Below are 21,243 nucleotides of genomic sequence, written 5' to 3'. Positions count from 1 at the left end.
TAGATTAGATCCTGATGGGCAGAGTTGGCACCTTAGCAGCCTCTGATATCAGCGTGTGAATGTGTGAATACTGACATGTAGAGTAAAGAGCTTTGAGTGGTCGGAAGACTAGAAAAGCGCGGTATAAATGCAAGTCCATTTACCATCCATAACTGAGTAGCATCGCTTGTGATGCTAGCAGCTTTTACAGCTAATAAACTAGCATTGTGTGTCACTGGTAGCGTCACAAGAACGTTTTTGGTGAGCTAAATGGGATTTGCTCTGCTAGCTAGTTGGTATTTTTTAGCCCAGCATTGTTGGATAGAGTGTAGACGCTATCTTTAGAGGCTAACTACCATTCTAGTTAAGTCGGGGTGTATTACTCCAAACCATTCGGTACAGGATGTTTGGTTCAGTATGAAAATGTTTTCAGTTTCTCTGTTAATCAAATAATTACTGTCAAATTAGTGCGTCATTAACACGCTAAACTAGGCCTAAATATAAACCCTTTATGTGATGACGTCATGATGAGGTCATGATGAGGTCACGGTGTTAGCTGGAGGCTAAACAAAGGAAAGACACATCTAAAATCTTGCTGTGTTGTTGTCTGAATCCAGATCTCACAGACATTAGAGATGACTAACTGATCGGAGGCTCTAGAGCTACAATATCAGAGAAGCGTTTCAGAGACGGAGAGTAAATGATGCTAATTTTTAGCCTTCTGCTAACAGCAGCTAACGTGAGCCGTTAGCTGCTGTTAGCAGAAGGCTAAACTCTTAGCAACCCTTTCTCTCCGTCTCTGAAACGCTTCTCTGATATCGTCTGTCTCTCTTTGTGACTGACTTTACTGAAGGATAGTTAACTATAGACATCCACAGATTTATACGCCCTCAGTTTATCTCTACAGCGCTGCCGTTGGCCTCCAGCCCGCTGGTCGGACGGCTCCACGCTACAGGAAATGAGTCCAACAGAGGACGCCGCCGGGTCACGGTCCCTCTGCCTCACTCCTCGCCGCTAGGAGACGACTTCACCGCGAGGAGAGCAGGCGTTAGCTAGCTAGCTAGCGTTATCCAGCCGTGTCCTCCTCCTGCAGTCGTCTCCAGCGGCGTAGGGGTCTAATCTGCTCCCGTTGGTTCATGTGAACGTTCTCAACTCTTTTCTTCAGCCATTGTTAAAAAACATGCCAACAATACTTGCTAGCCAGCGTCAGCTAGCTACCTCCACTAAAGACTTTATTCGTTAGCTTAACCATGCTAGTCAGGTTAGCCCCTGAATGCCAGTCTTGTTATATCCAAGCCAAAGTTCAAACGTTTGATAAACTAAATGTCATCTTATGCAAAGTGTTCCTCCCCCAGCTCTGAGCTGAGGAGCGCTAGCAGCCGGTTAGCATCATTTACAGCCCCGCAGGGCAGAGAGCCAGAGGCAAACTGACAGAAGTGACACCTGCTGTAGAAAACAAACATCCCCACAGCACTCATCCTCAACTCGCTTTCTGCTTTTAACTCTTCCTCTTTTTTTTCTTCTAACCTTCTCCATTTATATTTATATTTATATCACTCTCTTTTAGCGAGGTGGGATATTTGTATGTCCGGGGTGTCAGCTAACAGTCTGTGTTTAGCAGACACGAGGTGAGGGATGGAGGGATGTATGGGGGAGATAGACAGAGGACGGGGGGGGTAGAGGATCCAGTGACCATATGTTGGCTATTTATTACCTCCTCCTAACCGTCGCTCTCTTCTCATCTCATTCAAAATGGCTTCACATACATGCAGACGATCGGTGCAACGCCCCGAAGGCACGCAGGAACAACCAGATTCCAGTCAACATTTCTTCACACATACATCCAGAGTTCATTAACCTACATCCAACCAGTGCTCAGTGTGCTTCTCATCCTCCAAGCTACAGTCACCAACAGCACATGTAACTAACGTTAGCCTCAATTCATCTCAATATAAACCCTTTTAAAAACATTTGCTAGTCAAGTAAAAGTTGCCTTAAGTTTAGTTTAGGTGACATTTTAAAACTTTATTCAACTTATGGACCGCAAAAATAAAATACTGATGCTATCAAACTTTGACGTAAAACAAGGCCTCGTTAATATAAAGTCACACGTAGGCTAACGGTGTACTAGCGGTGCTAGCATCTGAAGCTAGTTAGCTTTAGTCAGCTTAAAGGTCCCATATCGTGCTCATTTTCAGGTTCATACTTGTATTTTGTGTTTCTACTAGAACATGTTTACATGCTTTAATGTTAAAAAAAACTCTTATTTTCCTCATACTGTCAGCCTGAATATACCTGTGTTTACCCTCTGTCTGAAACGCTCCGTTTTAGCGCATTTTGACGGAATTGCAACAGAATTGCGTTGCTAGGCAACAGCTTGGGTCCATGTGTACTTCCTGTCAGCTGATGACATTCGCATACACTGCAACCAGGAATAAACTGGGACACATTTAGAATGTTTACATTTAAAATTGTGTAAAGGGTCTAAATATTGTATATTTGTGACATCACGAGTGGACAGAAATCCTGACGGCTTGTTTCAAATGCAGAGTTTCTGAATACGGGCTGTGTGTATTTCCCTGTGGATTGAGTGTTTGGATACTTTCACAGTATCTATATAGAACTAAAGCCTGCTTTATAATAATAAAAAAAACATGAAAATCTCACTTTTTTATAATATGGGACCTTTAAGATCAACTTTCCAGCTGCAACAGTTTCATCAACGACAACCTAAAAATCTAATTATGTTTCAGAATAAGTGAAAACTATACAGGTGGTTTAACAACGGCTGTATTCAAAACCAACTACTACATCCTACTGAAGAACGTAGTATTTAGTACACAGTACACACTGCCTTGATTTCTAAATCAGTACCACATCCGGGTACTTTTGGCACACTGTAGATTTAGCTTTTGTTTGCATACTACATACTACTTTTTGGCCAAATCAGTACGTACTACTAATACAGTATGAGGTTGTACTACTAGTATAGTATGAGGTTGTACTACTAGTATAGTATGAGGTTTCAAATGTGTTAAAATCCGACTGATTTCAGGTATTTCAGCTGATCATCAAACTAACTGGGAGACTGAAGAAGAAACCGAAAGAATCTTTATCTCAGTCTGTTTCTGTTTCTAAGTCTCGACCACAACAGGAAGCTCACACTCACGGGAGTCACAAGAGAGTGCTTTGCTGCTTCCCCATGTGCGAGAGGCGTTCAGAGCGAGAGAGATTGATGGGCATTGACCCCCCCCCCACACACCTAACACTCAGCTGCCATTACCCATCCTCCACTGCTCCTGACGTCCCTCCTCGTCCCTCGCAGCAGTACTTTGCCCTAACTTGTTAACATGAAACTAAACGCAGGATATCCCGAGGCTTCTTTCTTTCTCACCGCATGGCCGAAAGTACGAGGACACCTGATCATTACCGCCATGTGTGATTGGTCGACTACGCAGGGATTTGCTCCCATTCAGCCTCAATACACACAACAGTCAACGCTGACATGTTAATAACATTAATGTACATGTACCAGTGTCACCTCGACTGCTTATTTGAAATAGTGTTCCCAAATTGAGCAGAATTAAACACAAATATTGTGGAGTGATTTAAATTAGAATCATCTTAAAGGGACTGTTTGTAACTTTTTAAGCGTATAAATGTACCGGGCCGGGAAATATGCGCGCTCGCGTGTGGCCGGAGTCTCTGCTCCTCAGCCTGCTTGCCTTCACTCACACACCGCGCGTGTTCTCGCTGTCTCGCTCCATCTCTAGACGTGAACGCGCGCTCACTCCACACTGCAGAAGAGTTAGTTTAGCTCTGAGAATATCTAGTGAATGTTCAGTGGACGTTTGTGCAGAAATAACTGCTGCAGCTCCTCCAGACCAACAGAGGTTTCCCGTGTCTTGTGAAGTGACGGGGCTCCGCAGAGAGAAACGTTATCATCGGGCTGAAGCATGAAGAGAAACGTTATCGTCTCCGAGCACGCCCGCCGGGAGACACCGGCACCCGGTCGGAGACGGTAACGTTTCTCTTCATGCTTCAGCCAGCAGGAAAAGCCAACACTAGGATCAGCATTGATTCATGGAGAGACCTTCGTCTGGTCAGCTAACATTACTGCCAAGCAGCTGAAATATCGAGTGATATGGTGCTTTTAGCTGACGTGTGTCTCCTCACTGTGTTGAGCGATGCTCGTTCATGTCTATGTAGAGCGAGCACAAGCGCGAGCCCAACGCTGACTTTCGTTGACTTAACGGCCACAGCTGACGCTGTTAACAAGCATTTCTGAGAGTTACAAATAGTCCCTTTAAATTAACTATGGTATTAACAAAGGAGTTTGGTGTACGAAGAAAATGAATTGAAAGAAATATTACTGTATGTAGAACTAACTCCTAATTTCCAAGAAGTCACGGTGACGTCTTGTTTTATCTGAACAACAGTCAAGAACTCAAAGATTTATAGTTTATTAAAGATAAAAAAATATTTAACTTGTTTTAACTTGTCTAATTTGAATGTGGGGATTTGTTTGGGGACATTTGTCCTTTAAAGTTTGAACATCTTTGCTGATTATTTTTCTATTAAATCAATAAATCCACTAATGGACCTCATGAGAACAAAGAACAAAGCTCTTCTTCATCTTTTGCAATATTTTGAACTAAAAACTTAATTTAACTTTTGTTGGATGTGTGCAACCCCCGACTCTTCCTCTGCTCGTCCTCCCTCCACCCTGGTTACAGATTGACTGGTGCGTGTGTGTGTGTGTGTGTGTGTTTGAGGTGTAAACGACACACACACACACACACACACACACACGTTGGAGTTTAGACCCGACGTGATAAAGTGTTGAGATAGCATCGACGGTGTGTCAGCTCTACTGTACAACATACCAGAGAGGTGGGGGGGTTGGGGGGGGCTGGCGTCTCAGCCAATCACTGAGCAGTTTGACTGTGGAAAATGTCTGCCGGCTCTCAGCCAATCAGGACGCAGATTCCTCCACTCGCTCTGTCTCCCTCACATGAACAAACATACACACACACTCGTCCCGTCAGAGCGGACCGTTTCATCTCCTGTCAATTCATTTCCCTCAGACACCAAACCTTTAATAAAAAACAGCACATTTTACTGACTAAATATTTTAGGATTTATTTCTTATTTTACAGCTAAAAACTGAATTAAATTCCCCTCGAAAGAAGATTTTTATTTTTTATAAATATTTTGTCATTTGTTAATACAATAGTTAATTTAAGATTCTGGTGGTGCAAATAAGCAGTCAAGGTGACACTGGTACATGTACATTAATGTTATTAACATGTCAGCGTTGACTATTGTGTTTTGATTCATATAAATAAATGAACAAATATTTTTACTTAAACGTCTAATCTGATGTATAAAGAAGATATGACTTATTTCCTCTTTTTTGCAGTAATTTGTTTGCAAAATCAAAGTGAAATCAACTTAATTTCACTTTAAGGACACGACAAAAGCTTTATAAACACCTGGAACTAATGGACAAACAATAACTGTTCAAACCTGCAGAAACTTATTTTAAAATTCTCTTGGAAATAACGAAGTTTCCTGCTGACTTTGGGGGGAAAACATCTGTAATATTTTCATTTAAATAAACATCATTAAGCTTCAATGAGCAGCTGCAACAAGCTGATACAGAACTTATGTGCAATTCAAGCATTAAAAGATATTTAAGGGGAACTTTAAGGGGAATATTGAGGTGCAAGAGCTGATTAAAACCAGAAGAATGAGGGAAAAACAAACTGCAGAAAACAGACAGGACATCTCAATAAAAAGTCATCTCACAGCACATAACACCAAATATGTCCAAACATATTCATTCAGATGAGCTGACGTCACGCCAAACGCCATGACTAAAACACAAGATTTACAACCAGATCTGGTGACCGTTCAATAAAACTCCAACATTAAAAGATGGTGTGAATGTACAAATTCAGATCTCCTCAACGGCCACAATCAGTCCTACTGTTCAGCCCCGCAGCTACACATGCAAACTGCATTAAAATTAATGCAATAAAACAACCTGTGAATGAACACTAAGCTGCTGCAAACACTCAGGATCAAGACTAAATGAGCCAACAGAAGCAGTAAGCAGCTAAATACAAGAAGTAGACGGGAGGCACACGAACAGACAGAAAGCAAATGAACGAGGTGTCTGCAGTCACAGTGTTTAAATCAGCTGATCAAAGTGATCACATGACAAGGAGGCAGCGAGGAAGCGGCAGGCGATGCAGCAGCAACAACACGCATTTTAGACACCTAAAGAAATCAGTGTGCGCTGTATTTAGAATATTTTCACCGCTTTACCTCTCCATCAGACAGACCTTTCTGGCAGGCAACTGAGGCCGTTATCTATGCTCTCTTCAAAGCCACCAGACTCCATTGACAAAAACAGTAATTTTACCTCTCAGAACACAGGAGTTGCTGGACTACCGCTGCATTGATGGTAACATTTTAAAAAATTACTGTTTTAGTCAAAGGAGTCTGGTGGCTTTCAAAACACCCAAACTATCCCTTTAAGGATTGCCACTTTAAGTATTTAGTTCATGTACTAACTTTCAGCTAAACGCATCTTAGACACCTAAAAAAATCTATATCCGTTTAAGTGTACGCTATATTTACAGTATTTTCACCACTTTACCTCGCCGTCAGACAGCCCTCTCTGGCAGGGAACTGACGCTGTTATCTATTCAACCTGACTGCATTGAAAAAAACTGTATTTTTACCTGCGAGGTAAAATTACTGTTTTTTTCAATGGAGTCTGGTGGCTCTGAAGAGAGCATAGAGAACGGCTTCAGTTCCCCGTCAGAAAGCGCTGAAAATATTCTAAATATAGCGAACACTGATTTCTTTAGGTGTCTAAAATCTGTTTTACTGCCGCTCCCGTCCAAAGCAGTACATTGCTTTGCCCACGAGGTACTCTAAACTCCATCTACTGTCGTTATACACCGACTATGGAGAAGTACCTCACACAACCACACTGAGAAACACCTGAACTATCCTTTTCATTTGTAAAGTAACTAAAGGTCAGATAAATGGAGTAAAAGTTGAAAGTAGCATGAGGAAAAACAAACAAAAGGTAAAGTACCTCAACTTGAATACAGTACTTGAGTAAATGTACTTAGTTACAATCCACCACTGGCGGATAGAGGTCGGAGGCTCAAGAATGAAATGGGGTTCATGATGGAGGGATGACGGCCATGCTGCTGAACGATGGAGAAGAATGAGGAGGGAAACGAAAGAGGGGATGGCGTGTCGCGATGTATCGGGAAGCGAGGGATGAGAGAGGAGAAGGACAGATGGATGTGAAGCAGCTCGGCAGGCAGAGCGATGGTGAGGTGTGTTTGTTGTGTTCGACAGCGGCAGGATGGATGGATGAAAGGAGGGAGGAGCATATTTACCCGTCCTTTTTCGTAAAGCAACGCTCGCTCGCTCGTGTCGATGCGGGAGGGGGGCGGGGTTTGTTGTTGTTGTTGTTGTTGTTGTTGTTGTGTGTGTGTCTGCGACCACTGCTCACACTGCAGGAGGGGAGAGCACAGAGAGACAGTCAGTAACACACACACACAACAAAACACACACAATGAACACACACACACACACAGTATACTGTACGATGCGAAGGCGAGCGCACACACACACACACACACATATTACTACACGCTTACAATCTGCAGTGATGGAACAAGTACTAGTGTAGTACTTCACCTTCTACAGCGATACTTGGCCGTGCATTGTACCCAGATTACTTTCAAGACACCAAACACTAAAGGGTTAATGTACACAACAATGACCCGCTAGCTGAACATTATCCCGCTTATTACACGGCTACTAACTGAAGAAACCAACAACAATTTGACAGAAGAAAGGACCACCAGAGTCCGACACCAGAACTGCAACCATAGCAACGGCCTGCAATGCATAGCAACGGCCTGCTATGCATAGCAACGGTCTGTTATACATAGCAACAGTCTGCTATACAGAGCAACGGTCTGCTATACAGAGCAACGGTCTGCTATACATAGCAACGGTCTGCTATACAGAGCAACGGTCTGCTATACAGAGCAACGGTCTGCTATGCATAGCAACGGTCTGCTATGCATAGCAACTGTCTGCTATACAGAGCAACGGTCTGCTGTGCATAGCAACAGTCTGCTATGCACAGCAACGATCTGCTATACAGAGCAACGGTCTGCTGTGCATAGCAACGGTCTGCTATGCACAGCAACGATCTGCTATACAGAGCAACGGTCTGCTATACATAGCAACGGCCTGCTATACATAGCAACGGCCTGCTATACATAGCAACGGCCTGCTATACAGAGCAACGGTCTGCTATACAGAGCAACATTTTAATGGAGCAACAAACTGGTCAAAACTTAAACAGAAATGATCATTTCAGTCTATAATGTGTATACTATATAAACATAGATGGGCTCCATTGTGACTGATATCTGATCCGGTATCGGTGCATCCCCACTATAATTCAGAGTTTTTTTTGATGGGGGAAATAACGTGGATGTCTTCATAAACTAGTGTGTCTTGTGTAGTAACATGTAGTTAAAAACAGACCCTAGCATACAGTATGTACTAAAAGACATAATACATATAAAGTGTGTTGCTCTGGTAAAGGTCTGTGAGGTACCTGCTGTTAAAACAACAACTAAAGAAGAAAGGTGATGCTCAGTGTAAACAGCAGCTTAGCTGAGCTAAAGACGGCGTGGAGCGCCTGATGTAGACGGGATGAACGCCACCCAGGAGGAGGAGGAGAGATGATGATAATCTGCTGCTGTCAGACAGAACAAACTGAGGTAAGAGGAGGGATGGAGAAAGAAAAGAAATGATTACAGATGGATGGATGAGAGGATGCAACAGGCTGCAAAGCTTGTGGATGTAGAGAGGAAGTATTTATGGAAGGATGGATGAGGAGGGATGATGGGTGGATGAGGAGGGAGGAGAGAGAGGGGGAAGGAGGCAGGGAGAGAGATTAAGAGCTTAGAGGGTTGGTAAGACTAATTAGGAGGCAACTGAGGATGGACGGAGAGGAGAGGAGAGAGATGAAGAGGTGATGTCTGCAGCCACATTTTACATCTTTAATCACGTGCTACCAGCCAGGATGATTTAAACTCCCATGTAGCTGGCGCGTTCGACGTTAACGGCTGGAGGATGTTGGAGACAGAGGAGGTGTAAGCTGATACACAGGGAGGTGCCACAGCTCCCACCTAACCCGAGGTTTATCACCATGTTCTCCCCTCCACCACACAAAGCTCCCGCTAAGCCAGCAGCTAATGAGCTAGCCGCGCTAACTCACTTTAGCCGTGTTCTGCTAACAGACGCCTGCTGCTGCTGCATTGTTTCTAGCTTTGCGGCGCTAAACGGCTCCAGATGCAGATTAAAGCTGATAGAAAGAGCTGCTAATGTCCTGACAGGGTTCACGTCAACACACACAGGAGACACCACAGACACAGGAGCTCAGCCTTTAAGCAACATTTTCACAACTAACATGTTTTAAATCTGCTTTTTAGCATCAAAACACACCATGTCACTGCCTCGATGTGAAGGCAGAGGAGTGATTTATGTTGAAATATCAACCACAAACAGTAGAGAAGTTGCACCAAAGTGAATATAGAATGCAATCGTATTATTATTGGATGTTTTTTCTGGACAAACTCTGCTCAAAAATAACTTTTTCTACATAATGGGAGACACTACAGGTAAACAGTGTAAAAAACAAACTGACAGATATCAGCATGAAACTTCCCCAGTTGATTACTGATATTTAGACAATTATCTATTGCCATTACAAGTTTTCTGAAATGTTATGTTTAAATAGGCAAATGAAGCATTGTCTTATTAAATTTGTGCTAATTTTCATACATTTTCAGAACAGAAATGTGAACATTGGATATAAAGTAATAACTTTTAGGAAGTTACTTTCAACTAAAGACGGACAAGCCTTTTGATGATCATCACCTTGTTCATTTGGACCCTCCAGATGATGGGCTGGACGCCTTGTGTCTACATTAACTGAAACACCAAAGTTTAATAAGTAAGTTATGACTTGTTTATGAGACAGAGCAGATTAACGTGATCATTTCCATTTTTAGGACAAAAACTCTTCTAATCTGAAAATGTCAAAATGTGAAAGCTGCACGCTCCAAAGCATCAAATAATCAAAGAGTTACCATTAAAGCTTATTGATTGGATAATAAAGACTTCAGTACTTGTGCAGCCTCCAACTTCTTCCAAACGTCCTGCTGGGTTTATGAAACATTAAGCAGCCGTGGTGTCGGTGTGTGCTGGTTAGTGTCTGTTACACTGTAACTGGGCTGACTGGGAACCAACAGGAGGAATGACGATGCAGAAAAATAAACCGGAGAGCAGTTTGTGTGTTTGTGGATGAAAAGATGCTTCCAACTGTGAGAGCAGGCCAGCAGCACATCAGAGGGCCTGTAAGACACACTGAGGGTAAAAATAACCCGCCGAGCAGGATGAGGAATGTGTGTGTGTGTGTGTGTGTGTGTGTGTGTGTGGTGAAGAATGCTGCCCTGCTTTTGGTTGACAGGCATGAACAAGTGTAGAGAGCCTGGAGGAGAGGAGATAAGAGAGAGGAGGAGAGGAAATACAACAAATAAAAGAGTTCAGAAGGAGAAAGGAGGACGCATTTCAGAGGAGAGAAGAACATCATTTAGAGAAGATGACAAGAGATTTTAGGGTGAGAAAAAAGTGAGGAATTTATGATGAAAAGGAGAGTTTATGTCTGGACCGTATGGTACATTTATGGCTAAATTGTTCCACTAATAGTCAGTGGTCATGTCTATAATGTTAAATCCAGTGGCAAGAAGTGAAAGTCAATTGTTCGTTCCATTGCAACATCAACGTCCAGCAGCAGAACTACGCTTCCGCCATTTTGGACTGAAAGCGACTACCGGACGCCAGTAAAACGTCCGCCTACAAAGTGCCATACAAAAGTAAAACTAAATTACTTATATTCTATTGTCATATTTTACCAAAATGACCCGTGTTGAACAATAAAAAATTATAAACATAATAAGCGTTTTCAGTCCAAAATGGCGGCAGCTCTTTGCTTCTTTACTTTTTCAGTCAGCTGCATGTTTACGTGGCGTAATTATGAACGTAAATCAATAAGGTGGCTAGTTATGAACGTAAATCAATAAGGTGGCTAGTTATGAACGTAAATCAATAAGGTGGCTAGTTATGAACGTAAATCAATAAAGTGGCTAGTTATGAACGTAAATCAATAAGGTGGCTAGTTATGAATCAATAGGGTGGCTAGTTATGAATGTAAATCAATAAGGTGGTTAGATATGAATGTAAATCAATAAGGTGGCTAGTTATGAACGTAAATCAATACGGTGGTTAGATATGAACGTAAATCAATAAGGTGGCTAGTTATGAACGTAAATCAATAAGGTGGCTAGTTATGAACGTAAATCAATACAGTGGTTAGATATGAATGTAAATCAATAAGGTGGCTAGTTATGAACGTAAATCAATAAAGTGGCTAGTTATGAACGTAAATCAATAAGGTGGCTAGTTATGAACGTAAATCAATAAGGTGGCTAGTTATGAACGTAAATCAATACAGTGGTTAGATATGAATGTAAATCAATAAGGTGGCTAGTTATGAACGTAAATCAATAAAGTGGCTAGTTATGAACGTAAATCAATAAGGTGGCTAGTTATGAATCAATAGGGTGGCTAGTTATGAATGTAAATCAATAAGGTGGTTAGATATGAATGTAAATCAATAAGGTGGCTAGTTATGAACGTAAATCAATACGGTGGTTAGATATGAATGTAAATCAATAAGGTGGCTAGTTATGAACGTAAATCAATACGGTGGTTAGATATGAACGTAAATCAATAAGGTGGCTAGTTATGATGTCCCTAAGTTTTGCCACAAAATGCCACAGAGGTTTCCAGGAAGTTGATGTTATTCCTGAGCTGTAGTTCGGTTTGAAACTTTTAGTTTTGAAAGTTAAATTGCACAACTTAAAGCCAACGATTATGTACTATTGTTATTTTAATTATTTTTATTTATTCCCTAGTTTTAGGTGGTATGTATATCTTTTTTTAAATTAATTACTTGTTATCCGTAAAATTCTAATGCTATTGTGGATTTACATTATCATTTTAATAAAGTCTCCCTCTGGGCTTCCATACACACCTATAGACTGTTTTTACAGGAAACAGGGCGTAGCATGGAGGAGTTACACAACCCACACTGACACAGCATGGCATGACACGGCCGAGCGAGGTTCAAGAGAATGGAGGATAAAGAGAGAGAGAGAGAGAGAGAGAATGGAGGATGGAGGATAGAAATAGAAATGAGAAAGAGAGAGAGAGAGAGAGAGAGAGAGATGAGAGAGAGAGAGAGAGAGAGAGAGAGTTCACTGACTAACAAAAAAGGAAGTGTGAGAGAAGAAGAAGAAGGAAAACATAAAGAAAGAAATGAACAAGAGAATCCTGTCAGACCAGACGAGCCACTTCTTCTTCTCCTTCGCTGCTGATGATCTTACACACGCTCACTAAACCCTGCCCTGATTGGCCGGCTTCCCGCCACCCTCCATGTAACCTGGCAGCTGATTGGCTGTCGAGGGCTGCTGGCAAAGTGCCCGACGACGTCTGCCTCAAGGATATCGCCGCCGCCCCCCTTTCCTCACCCTCCTCTCTTTCTCTCGCTCTCTGCTTTTATTGCTCGTGAGCATCCTTATCAACTGTTTCACACACTCAGATGAGTCACTACATGCAGTTATTGGTTAACTCTTAGTTCAAGTCTGATCATGTGTTGAGTGACATCGAAGAAAAAGTTTCTCACATCTTCTTGGTATCAACTGAAAACGTGCGATCCTGCACGAGGAGTCTCCTTTAAGACTCTAAACGTCATGCATGACTCTGTGATGGTTAGAGATGCATTATAACACCCGAACCAGACCCACGATGGCCTTAAAGCATCCTTATGATGCCCTGTAGTGTGTCCTTATGACACACAACAACCTGAAATTCAAGTGGAGATCACACTTTGGGAAGTGAAACATCATGAATTTATCCAGGTTGTGCTTTGACATGATTTTAACCCTTTCAACTCTGCAAACAGAAATATTCCCCCAAAGCCTACATCGGTATTTTTGCTTATTGTGATGTCATTCTTGGAATATCTTCGAATGCTTCACATCCCTGAAATCTGCACGAGCTAAGCTACAAGGTTATGCAAGTTAATAAACCATAATAATTAATAAAAGTATTGAAATTGAAATCGATTAATCACAACTTATTTGATCTGTTCTAAATGAACCTTAAAGGGAGATTAGTCCACTATTTAATCCTCTTATCAACATGGGAGTGGACTAATATGCTGCTTTATGTAAATGTATGTATATATTTATTATTGGAAATCAATTAATAACACAAAACAATGATAGATATTGATCCAGAAACCCTCACAGGTACTGCATTTAGCATCAAACAATATGCTCAAATCACAACATGACAAACAGCATGGCGGAATTAGCAAACTAAGCTAGCTAGCTAACGCCTTCTCTCCTTCCCGGTGAGGTAGTCTCCTGGGCGGTGAGGGGCGAGCGGCGATGTCTGCGATATGTGGATTCTGGCAGCCAACAACACAGCAAGATGACATTTTAGATGTGTAGCTTTAGCCCACTGCTAGCGTTGGCCTCATCATGACGTTGACACTTAAAGGGTGTATCAAGCTGGCGAAGTGACTTTAAAGTCATTATTTGTGATGCTGAGGAGTGTGTGCCCGTCATGACGCAGCACTACTACTTCCTCATATTGACCGTGGGAAACACGAGGAATGAAAAGGCTGCAGAAAGTCACATCAGCTGACTTCATATGAGCAGCGTGTGTTCCTCCTTTCTATGAGGCCATTACTCTCTCCATCCTCCTCCTCCTCCAGCTTTCTTCTGTAATTACAGACACAGTGATGTTGGGGGGGGCAATAAGTCAGAGCGGGGGGTCGCTGTCAACGTGCTGAGCAGCTGTCTCACACACGCACACACCAACACACACACACACTTGAACAGGTGTCGGAGACAAGCCGACGACCTCTGCTCTCTCTCCTCTGTGAGACCTCTATTCATTCAGACCACGCTAACAGATGCTAAGCTAGCCGTGCTACGCTGTGTGTCTCTCTGTGTGTGTGTGTGTGTGTGTGTGTGTGTGTGTGTGTGTGTGTGTATCCGTCCTCTGTTTCTGACTCACTAAAGCTTCATTATTCGTTGTCACCAGATGCTTTAACCTGAACACACACACACACACACAAGATCCTGCCAAAACATTGTGCTGCTTAGTGTGTAGCGCTGAGCAGATGTTCTCACACACACGCACGCACACACACACACACACATATAGTTGTCACAATAGCAAAATTATGACTTTTGATATTCCTCCTCCTCCTCCTCCTCCTCCTCTCAGTTGTCTCTCTGCTCAACAAGTGACACCTTCATCGTCTGCACAGCTCTGATACTCTATAACCACACACAGCTGGCCACGTCCATAACAGAGAGCTCCTCTGCTTCTACTGTTAATCTACTGGAACTCTACTGTAGAGGAAGAACTCGGTCCTTTACTGCAGTAAAAGTACTAATACCACACTGTGAAAGTACTCCACTGCATTCAAAACACTACTGAAGTAAAAGCATGTATGTAAGTATTATCAGCCAAATGTACTTAAAGTAAAAGTATGTAAGTATAATCAGCTAAATGTACTTAAAGTAAAAGTATGTAAGTATAATCAGCTAAATGTACTTAAAGTAGTTAAAGTAAAAGAATGTAATAATCAGCTAAATGTACTCGAAGTGAAAGTATGTAAGTGTTATCAGCTTCCTTCCTTCCTTCCTTAGTTTCATCCTTTTGTTTTCCTTTCTTTCCATCTTCCTTCCTTCTCTCTTTCTCTCCATCCTTTCTAAAACTCCCTAGAAGGGTATGATTCAACTTTTTCCCCCATGGACTAGTGTTAAAAAACACAAAATAAAAGCAATAAATCATAATTGCAATAGTTAAAAATCACAATACATATCGAAGCGCCACCCAAATATTGTGATAGTATCTAATGGGGAGATGGTGAATCGTCCCGGCTCTGGTGTATCGCTATCGGAAGGAACTGTAGAGACAGCAGAGAACGATGCTGGAGATAATTGAACAGTGAGTGAAAAACAACCTCCTCCTGCTGGATTACGACAACAATAGAAGCTGGGTGTGACTCCTCCTTCTCCTCCTCCTCTCTCCATCGCTCTCTGTATGCAAAGTAAACCCTCACAGCTCTTTCATCACCTGAAATACAGGACGACTCTGCAAAGCTCAAACCGGCTCTGGCGTGTATGAGCACGCTGCCTCAAGGCAACACACACACACTAACACACACTAACACACCAAACTTTACTGCCAAAAAAAGTGTGTAGCGACTTTAATCAATGATGACAATATAAACACACATTAACAGATTGTTTTTTGTGTCAATAATAACAGAGAATCTGTTATTCACACACAAGCTGGACTCCACATCTTTAAATGACCTGATCCATTAACCGCACATTATTTTATCTGTTCTAAATGAACCTTAAAGGAGATTTGTCAAGTGCTTAATACTTTTATCAACATGGGAGTGGACAAATATGCTGGCTTTATGGCAAATGTATGTATATATTTATTATTGGAAATCAATTAACATAAAACAATGACAGATATTGTCCAGAAACCCTCACAGGTACTGCATTTAGCATAAACAATATGCTCCAATCATAACATGGCAAACTGCAGCCCAACAGGCAACAACAGCTGTCAGTGTGTCAGTGTGCTGACTTGACTATGACTTGCCCAAACTGCATGTGATGATCATAAAGTGGGCATGTCGTAAAGGGGAGACTCGTGGGTTACCCATAGAACCCATTTACATTCACTGATCTGGAGGTCAGAGGTCAAGGGACCCCTTTGGACCTGGCCATGACAGTTTTTCCTGGCAAAAAGTTAGCGTGATCCTGGAGAGGAGTGACGGCACATGTTGAGAGAAACTAGGATTCTCTTCAGTTATTGTTAAAGAAACAAGCTAAAATTAGTTGCTAGCCAGCGTTAGCTAACGTGTTCAGAGAGTTATTCTGCCTCCACTAAACACGTCACCATGGTTACCAACAGAGAAGGTGTCTATTATAATAATAATAATAATAATAACAATAAAATAATAATAATAATAAACAGTTTCACTGGTCGTTTCCTTCATTTGTGTCTTTTTATTGGGATTTGTTTGACAATAATAAAAATGTAGAAGAGAGATGTGCGACACAGAAACTCGCCTGATTCATACAATAATGGCGTCTTTGTGTGTCCAGAAGAATACATACTTTCATCGTGGACAACACACACACCACACACAAACACACACACACAATCACAACACACACAGACACAACACACACACACACACACACACCACAGTCAGTTGTAATTAGATGATGCGGTTCAGCTGAGGGCTTCACCAAAGATGCTCCCTCTCTCCACTCTTCCTCTCTTTCCTCCTCCAACGTCTCATCATCTTTCGTTTTTGTTAAATCTTTACACCTCCTTTATCCCTCCTTCTTACATCGTCCTCCTCCTCCTCTTCCTTTCATCGTTCTCTCCGTGCTTCCTTTCCTTGTTTCCTCCCCGTCCCTCCTCGCCATCACTCCTTTCCTCTCTCTGACACAGGCTAAGTACAAGGCCACACATTCGGCCAATCACAGCTTCGCTGCCAGCGACCCTCACCACTCACATCGGACAGCTGTGTGTGTGTGTGTGTGTGTGTGTGTCGTGTGTGTGTGTGTGTGTGTTGTGTGCGTTAGCAATTTTAACAGCTGTTGCCGTGGAGACCAACTTTTTCCAGTTAAACCAGTTTAACTCGACATCCAAACTTCATTGTTCCTCTGCTCTTCAACCAGTCTCCTTTCCTCCCTCACTCCTCACCTTGTCACCTTTCCTCTCTCACTCCTCACCTTATCTCCTTTCCTCCTGCTCTCCTCACCTTGTCTCCTTTTCTCCCTCTTTCTCTCCTTCAAATGTCTCCTTTCATCACTCCCTCCTTTCCTTCCTCCGTCTGTCCTCTTATCTCCTTTACTTCCCCCTCTGTCCCTCCCTTATCTCCTTTCCTCCCTTCCTCCCTACTCTCCATCCATGTCTCCTTTCCTTCCTTCCTCTCTCTCTCCTTCCTCCTTATTTTCCATTCCTCATCTCCTTTCCTTTCTCCATCTCTCCTTCCCTTGTCTCCTTCCCTTCTCCCTACTCTCCTTCCAGTCTCCTTTCCTTATTCCTCCCTCTCTCCTCCTTCCTCATCTCTCCTTTCATTGTCTTCTTTCCTTCCTCCCCTCTCCTTTACCTGTCTCCTTTCCCCCTTTCCTCCCTCTCTCCTTCTCTTGTCTCCTTCCCTTCCTCCTCCCTACTCTCTGTCCCTCATCTCCTTTCCCATCATCCATCTCTCCTTCCCATCTCTGCTTCCTTCTCTCCTTTCCTTCCTTACTCCCTATCCTCTTCCTTCCTCCCTGTCCCTTGTTTCCTTTCTCTCCTCCATCTCTCCTTCCCTTGTCTCCTTTCCTTTCTTCATCTCTCTTTACTGTCTCCTTTCCTCCCTTGTCTCCATTCCTTCCCCTCCTCCTTTCCTTCCTTGTCTCCTCTCATGATGCTCTGACTAAATGGTGTTGGCTGAGTTTCTTTAGGAAAACTTTAGTCTCACGCACACACGCACACGCACACACACACGCACACACACACACACACACACACACACACACACACACACACAGCAGTGCTTATCGCTGCCACAGAGATGCTGAAACAACACCGCCGTATCCTTCACTTCCTGTCTGGAGAGGAAGCGGAATTGGCGGGGGCGCTCTGCAGGGACTGAGCCCCCCCCCGATGAGGACTTTAGTTTCACAAGAAAAGCTAAGAAGCAGCTTTTATTTTGAAATGTCAAAGGAATAAACAGCTCAGCCGTCTTAAAAGGGACAATACATATTTTTACCACCAAACTACAGATGTACACTACATTACCCAGAATACCCTGCTTTAGGGTGACTGTCTGTCTGAAGTGTGTTTCAGGTCTGATCTGTACTTGAATGGACGATCCATGTTAGAGTTACAGAGTCCAGCTGAGGAGGAACAGGAGGAGGAGGACGAGGAGGAGGAGGAACAGGGGGAGGACGAGGAGGAGGACGAGGAGGAGAGGAGGAGGAACAGGAAGAGGACGAGGAGGAGGAGGAGGAGAGGAGGAGGACGAGGAGGAGGACGAGGAGGAGGACGAGGAGGAGGACGAGGAGGACTAAATGTTGGGACTTGCAGCTAGATTGAAGAAGAGGAGGAGTAAAACTAAACTGAGATTTGGTGAAGAGAGACGAGAAAAGATGAGAGGAAAACAAGGAGGAGGAGGAGGAGGAAAATAAGAAAGAAAAACAGGAGTTAACTTGACTCCTTGGGAGACAAGATGAAAAATCTACTGGGACGGAGGAGGAGGAGGAGGAAGAGGAAGAGAAGGAGGAAGAGGAGGAAGAGGAGGAAGAGGAGGAACAAAGGGGAGATATGGTGAAGAAAAATTAAGATGCAGATTGATGTGAAACAGACGAACGACAGAAGAACTGACTCCATCCTGTTTGTTTGTTTGTGTGTTTGTGTGTGTGTGTGTGTGTGTGTGTGTGTGTGTGTGTGTGCAGGGTGTGGTGCTGAGGAGGACCAGGTTTCAGTTGAGTGAAAAGACTCAGAGCCTTTGTGTCTCTGCCTCCGGGCAACACACACACACATAACCCCCCCCCAGCCACACGCACACACACACCACCTTGTGTGTATGCATAGGCGTGTGTGTGTGTGTGTCTGTGTGTGTGTGTGTCACACAGAGCTCTGTCCCATGAGGAGGGTTTATTGTATTTTTGACTAAAAGTTGAATGGAGTTTGGTGGGCACACCTACTACTGCCTCCCCCCTCCCCCCCACCCCACAATACATACACCTGAGACACCACAAACACACACACACCACACACACAGACACCTACTACTGACCCCCCCCCCCACAATACACACCTGAGACCACACCCACCACCACACCTACTACTGACACCCCCCCAATACACACACCTGAGACCACACACACCACACACACGCACACACTACGACAGTTACATTTTCAAATAAATCCTTTTAGAGCTGCAACGAAAACATTAATAAATCAATTCATCAATCGACAGAACATTAATCAGCAAATATTTTGATAATCAAATAATTAATTTTTAAAACATAATTGTCTCAACAGTAAACTGAATATAACAAAGATATTATCAATTAATCAGAAAATAATTTGCAGATTAAATAATAATAATAAAATTAATAATAATAATAATATTAATTATTTCATTATTATTATTATTATATTATAATAATGAAATAATTAATATTATATTATTATAGAGGAGAGGAGACAAGGAAGGAGAGGAGACAGAGGAAACAAGGAGAGGAGACAAGGAGAGGAAACAAGGAGGAGAGGAAACAAGGAAGAGAGGAGAGGAGACAAGGAGGAGAAGAGACTGAGAGGAAACAAGAGAGGGGAGGAGACAATGAGATGAGAGGAGAAAATGAGAGGAGAGGAAACAAGGAGAGGAAACTAAGAGGAAACAAGGGGAGGAGACAAGGAGGAGAGAGAGACAAGGCGGAGAGAGGAGACAAGGAGAGGAGAGGAGACAAGGAGAGAGGAGAGGAGACAAGGAGGAGAGGAGACTGAGAGGAAACAAGGAGAGGAGAGGAGACAAGGAGAGGAAACAAGGATAGGAGAGGAAACAGGAAGAGGAGAGGAGACAAGGAGGAGAGGATACTGATAGGAAGGAGATAAAGAGGTGGAGGTAAGGAGAGGGGACAAAGAGGAAAGGAGACAAGGAGAGGAAAGGAGACAAGGAGAGGTGAGGAGACAAGGAGAGGAGACAAGGAGAGGAGAGGAAACAAGGAAGAGGAGAAGAGAGAGAAGACAAGGAGAGGAGAGGAAACAAGGAAGAGAGGAGAGGAGACAATGAGAGGAGAGGAGATAAAGAGGTGGAGAGGTAACAAGGAGAGGAGACAAGGAAGGAGGAGAGAGGACAAGGAGAGGAGAGTAGAAGAGACAATGAGGAGAGGAGACAAGGAGAGGAGGAATCAGAGTAGAGGAGGGTGAAGACAGGAAGTAGAGAAAGGAGGAGCATCAAATAAAGATAAGTGATAAAGAGTGAAAACATGATCAGCTGACGGAGGACTGGATTCAGTAAGACGTAGTCATCACGTCCTCCTGTAATCTCGCTGCGTTTTGGACGTTTTGTCTGCAGACGGAGGGACAGAGACTTTCTGAACCGTCACACAACCGGACTCACTATAACACTTTAAAACACTTCTGTCCTCCTGATACACAAACATGTCCGTCTTTAGTCGTTAACAGCGAACGTCTCTAGAATGACGTTCATGTTGAGTGTTGATGGAGCAGCTGCGTAGTCTGGCGCTGATCCATCCGACTCCATTCAGAAAAACAAGCATTTTAAAAGTTGTCTGCTTGTCGTCATGGTAACAGACCTGACAAAGCATGGAATTCAGACTTTTTACTATCAGCATCATGTGTAGTTAATTCAGCATCATTTTGATCTGTTTATCGACTTTGGGTTCATACCGCAGTAGCGACGTGTGGTTGCTGGTTACAGTCAGTGTGATGACGCTGTATGTGAATACAGCTCGCCGCCAGGGGTGATGTCATGAACCCAGAACACGACGGCGTTGAGTTTCCTGACATATCTGGGACTATCACCACATGTATGGAGAAGCAACAGAGTTCATTCTTCCATGGGTGATGGAGGAGAGAAAGTTGTTGGTTTCTATGGAGACAAGCTCCTCCTCCTTTCCGGCGTGGTCGGGCGCGAGAATGAACTCGCACGAGGTAAAGGCGAGGCGAAAACTTCGGTTTGCTCTTTGGTCTGAAGGCAGCGTTAGTGATGAGAGATGCTGCGTGACGAGTGATTGTCATCATGCTGTGTGTGTGTGTGTGTGTGTGCGTGTAATTACAGGCTCTCTCACACACACACACACACACACACACACCACACACACACACACACACACACACAAACTCACCTCGATTTCAAAATAAAAGCATCTAAAACACTCAAAATAAAATTCCTCCTCTTTACGTCACACTTTCTGATTTATCTTAGAAATTAAACTCTTATTAATGA

The 21,243-nt window shown here is 43.1% G+C and overlaps 2 protein-coding genes across 5 annotated transcripts in view; both read right to left on the bottom strand.

Moving 5' to 3' along the window:
- LOC119480982 (NACHT, LRR and PYD domains-containing protein 12-like) overlaps positions 1–21,243 on the bottom strand; it is a 705,305-nt gene that overhangs the window by 76,219 nt on the left and 607,843 nt on the right. The window lies entirely within an intron of this gene.
- rreb1a (ras responsive element binding protein 1a) overlaps positions 1–21,243 on the bottom strand; it is a 73,268-nt gene that overhangs the window by 31,819 nt on the left and 20,206 nt on the right. For 2 of the 4 annotated variants that reach the window (XM_037757648.1, XM_037757649.1), the window contains exon 2: positions 7,407–7,523. The exons of 1 other annotated variant lie outside the window; for it this stretch is intronic. The gene's annotated coding sequence lies outside the window, so the exon portion shown is untranslated. Of the gene's footprint in view, positions 1–4,865; positions 5,140–7,406; positions 7,524–21,243 lie in introns of those variants that run through there. One more of the 4 variants, XM_037757650.1, reaches the window with a different exon arrangement.

The sequence above is a fragment of the Sebastes umbrosus genome, chromosome 21 (genome assembly GCF_015220745.1).
Source record: "Sebastes umbrosus isolate fSebUmb1 chromosome 21, fSebUmb1.pri, whole genome shotgun sequence".
In the NCBI taxonomy this organism is placed as follows: domain Eukaryota; kingdom Metazoa; phylum Chordata; class Actinopteri; order Perciformes; family Sebastidae; genus Sebastes; species Sebastes umbrosus.
The sequence above is the reverse complement of the archived record's forward strand: the minus strand, read 5'-3'. Positions and strand labels throughout refer to the sequence as shown.